We start from the raw sequence: 4,927 nt of genomic DNA, 5'->3' as shown, positions 1-4,927 counted from the left end.
TCTGTTGCCTTTAAAGAAGTGCATAGACAAAATAGTTAAATATTCGTAGAAGAAAAAGCTTTTTGCAAAACACAAAGTAGAATTCTTAAATTCTAATTTCAAGATATATAAACAATCTAGTATCTACAAGAAAAATGGCATTGAACATGATAAACGTTTTAAGCTTAGATGATACAAAGAACTTTTGTCATCAAAATTGGAAATAACAAACTGAGGCATATATTTCAATGAGTAAATATATTGAATGAAGAAGTTTAAGAACCTAGGTTTTAATTTTTCACTCAATGATTCACAAAAATGCAAGTATATAATTATTTACAATATATCAATATTTTGGAAATTTATAAGGTGCACCATTTACAAAAAAGGCCCAAAAAATGTATTCCAATCCAGGCACCCAATTTAATGTTTGTAATAACTGTCTTTCAGTATAATTAAACATGTGTTAAATTTGATGTTCTTATTAAGGTCTTCCGTTTCCAACGGAAGACCTTCCACTGATTCTGTTGGTAAAGATTATTATTCTTTTTTTTCTTCTACTTCCTAGACGCCAACTTTGAAGCCTCATATCTCACTCATTTCTCAATTTATTTCGCTCAAATTTTCAGAGGTAGTAGAAGTTACTAAACTCTATCAGAATCCTTCTAAAATTTCACAAAGTCACTTCCTGTTTTGAGTTATTTCCCTTTAAACGAAATTTTATAGGCTTTCATTTCCAGACAAAGGCTCAGAGATGGCTTAATTAAGCCGGAGCTGAAATTCTACTAATTTTAGATAATAGAAGGATTGACGTTATGCACATCAGTTTTTGTTTTTCAATTTCTCTATTCAAAATGGCGCTATTTAGAAGTAAAATATTAGAACGCTTATAATAGCCAAAAATGACTCATATTTTGCTTTTTATCTTCTAAACTAAAAATATTTTGTTAAAATATATAGAACAAACAGCAACAAACATTAAACAGCAGAAATACAAGATCGTTTAAATGATATCTCGAAAAAAGGGCTGACCCCTAAATTAAGGGATCTAGAGGGGCCAAAAGTTTTTTCCTGATATCTCAAAAAGTATTGAGAATTTGAAATGCGTCTAAGAAGCAAAGTTGTTCAAAATGTCAAGCTTAATCTATTGAAGTCGTCAAAATGCGTCTGGCGACGTCACTTCCGGTGAAACCGGAAGTCGTCAGAAAATGCATATTTTTGCCGTTCTTGACAAGTTTTTGGGTAACATATGTCACTGGAAGCATAAAACTTAATTTTCTCTCCGTCGGCGACTCGACATCACTTCCGGTCAAACCGGAAGTAGCCCAAAATAGCTTATTTTTTAAGGTTTTAATGCAAAATTGACATTTTTTCAAGTTACTGGAGAGGACTTAGCTCATTGCTTTTTTTGTTGACGTCACTTCCGGTCAAAACAGGACAGAAGACCTACTCGTTGCTTTGCAACGAGCTTTGCTCTAGTTTGAAATTTTTTTTTATTAATGTCAATTCATCAACTTTATTGGATTTTTTTTAATAAGGCAATGATTCTAGCTTCGAATAAAAAAACAGCAGATTTTCAAACTTTCCATCTATGCTACCAAAATAGTCATTTCTGGTAAAAAAAAATACGTTTACATAACTAAAGAGTAGGTGGGATAATTTAAAGATTGAGAAATAGTTCATAAGTGAAACCAGAACATTTTAATTTCTAAATAATTGATATTGCATGAACTTTGTAAATGACTTTTTTAAAAGTTTAAGTAACTGTAGAAGTAATTAAGTTATTTTCATTGTACACTGTAAAACTGTCATTTCAAGAAGTATTCATTTACACTGTGATTACCGTATATAAGTATTTATGAACATGCTGTAAGTAATTTTCTCTATACTGGCAAATATCACACTTTAAAAAAAGGAATAAAATATGATAGACATTTCCAATCCTTAAGCTTTGGTTAATTATATGTTACCTAATGTTTCTCTACTGATGAATTATCAATATATACGGCTCACAGCAGGTCTGACCGGTTGAGAAAGTATACTTTATATGCTATCTTATGCAACCTTTAGCCTTGGATTAGTAAAAAGAAGGTATGATTTCCGTTTTATTTTGCCCTAAAAAAATTATGCTTTTGAAAATTTATGAAATTGGCTCTAACGAGTTGAGTAAATGATTATGCTTAATCAGTCATTAATTTGGTGCAGTTTTATATTTTATGCAAATTAGCCTCAAAATGACTCATTTCTTTGCTTACTTTTACTTAAAATAGTGTCTGCCACCGTCGCCAAATTTTAAATATTTGCTTAAAATACTTTCAAAAATAACATCTCAAAATCTTACTGGGCGATGCAGGCACTTTTGATGAAATTCCACTATTTTTTTACGGGCGGGGGATGCACAAGTTCATGACGTCACAATTAGCATTTTGAAGGTCATATCGGAAAAACCATTTGAGTGTTTCTACTGCATGAAATATAAATTATTCAGAAAGGATGAATTTTAGTTTATTTTGTCACTTCTGAATTTTAGATTTTAGAAACAAAACAATATTATCACATATAATTTAATTTAGGCGGCTATGAGAATTGTAAATTTTTACACCTTCAGATAATCTGCACAACCCTGCTCAGTCTGTCTCATATGCACTTTTATCGCAGACGCAATTATTACATGCATATAACCTTTCAATGCGAAATTGCAACATTTGGTTTTTTAAAGAGTTATCGCACTTTTTACTGACTTTAACCCAATCAAAATCCTTGTTTTTGTTGCATCATTATTGTTAGCCTGGTAGTGCGGTGGAAAAAAGTAATGAAATAACTGTTTGTGGAAAAGGGGGTCTGCGTACATGGTCTGGAGCAATTGTTTGGACGCCTCCAAGGATTAAGTCATTTATGTCATATTTTATGCATATTTACATGTAATCTGATATTTTTCACTGCATTAAAATTTCTAGTCAGTCTCAGGGGGAACACACTAAAACCTTTCACATATGTCGTACATGTATCTAGTATTGTTTAATATTAGGTGATCCCCCCTTAATGATTTATTATACATTTTACTTCATGTCATTCAATTAAATGACATAATAGACATAACTGCATTTCTATTTTATTGCTGATATTTCTCATAAGAAGGCATAAAATACAGCACAACATTTGTTTGAAACCATATCTTGCTCTTATATATTATTTGTTTTTTTTTTAATATGTACATTGTCTATAGATGTTTTTAGATCGTTATTGTTCGTTATCATCATGCTCTTCATTTCATCTTTGTATCATGTTTATCTAAAATTTTGTACAACCAAGGTTACGAAACAATAAAATTTTGTTGCTTAATCATCGGTTTCATTAAAAAAGTAAAAAAGTTTTCTTCAAACTAATACGCACTTTCAAAACAAACTTGATAGGCTGTAGACTTTTTCGATCAATTTCAAAAAGAGGATAAAAAGTGTAGCAGTGAAGTTTAAAAATATGCCCCATTTTCTTCAATATGAATTTTTTTTATGTAAATTGTTATTCTGGAATTTGCATTTAACGATAAAATGTCCATAAGAAAGTCATATACTCCTTTTTCTTTGGTTATTCAGAGATGAGAAAAAGAAAAAAAAATAGTTTATAAGTCTTAAACATGCTTGTCCCCATTTACGAATTTAAGAAACAATATCGAAATGTCTTTTCTTTTTTTAACTTTCAACGAGCTGTAATTGTGTTTGAAGTAAAATCTATACCGGATTCCTAAACTACATAAAAGGTATTATGAAAAAGATTCAGCTTTACATATTTGGTCAAAAGTAAATGTTTTTACAAATATTTTCTTTTCTCATCAAAATATTGGCAGAGTTAAGGGTGGAAATAAGAAAAATTGTACAATAAATTTTGAAAGTTATGTATTTCAATGGGTACCGGATTCGTTTCTATTTTAGCAAGCCTCTTCTGTACTTACGTGAGGCAGAAAAATAACATTCAGACGAAATTGTAATGATAAGTATTATTCATTTGCTCCCAGATTAATTCGGTAACAGTAAACAAATTTCAACTTCCCTCAATTTTGAAGCAATATGCCATAATCATCTGCATGCAAAGTTTTTCTCACCAAATTGATTTGATTTGCAAGACAACTGTCAACGTCATATCAATTTCTAAAAAAGGAATTAATGAAAAAGTTGATGAAACAAGGATGTAGGCGTCCCTCTCCATTGAATGCAGCGTTTCATGGATTCTGTAGTGGGTACAGTGGCCTTGTCAGCAGATACAATTGATCATTAAATCGATCACTGTTTTTTTTTCATAAATTAAACTGTTAAGCCATAATACAAGGGTTGTCCCGTAAAATCGTGGACAAAGCGTTTTTCTCGAAAAGTAATGGGCACATTAAGCTAAAAATTTCACTAAATGTTTATTTATCATATTTAAGTGCATGATAATCTTTTTGATAAAATATAGGCAAAAATAAAGATTGTATTATGCCTGAATGTGCATGGGGTATTGTCCTACGGCGCACGGTCAAAAAACCAAGGTTTTATTAAAGAATACACAAGTTTGAATTCAAAATAAAAGTTTTAAATACATGAGATTTGGATTAAAATGATCCTAATTCAATTCTATAATCAATTTCGTAGTCTTTGAAAAAATTTTAAGACATTTGGTTAATTTTTGGCAGTTTCTCCAGCATTTGAAATGGGAAAGTGGTAAACACAACACACGAAAAATGGTGACCTTTTATGACCTAACGGCGCACCGGAGAGCAGTCCGTTTTAATTCGATGTTGTAATGACACCTTTAGAGACTTGAAATGACCATAGAGGAAAAAAGAATATAAAAATATCACCATATCTTAAGTATACAAATGAAATAGGAGTTTTCTTAGCGAAGACTTTTTCGATGTAGTTCCTGGGGAGTACAAAACATACGGACAAACTCCTAATGTAATAGCAAAAGACGT

This window comes from Saccostrea cucullata, unplaced genomic scaffold (assembly GCF_032062105.1).
Source record: "Saccostrea cucullata isolate Sc308-1 unplaced genomic scaffold, CSIRO_AGI_Scuc_v1 ctg3364, whole genome shotgun sequence".
Lineage (NCBI taxonomy): Eukaryota > Metazoa > Mollusca > Bivalvia > Ostreida > Ostreidae > Saccostrea > Saccostrea cuccullata.
Note: the sequence above shows the minus strand (reverse complement) of the source record.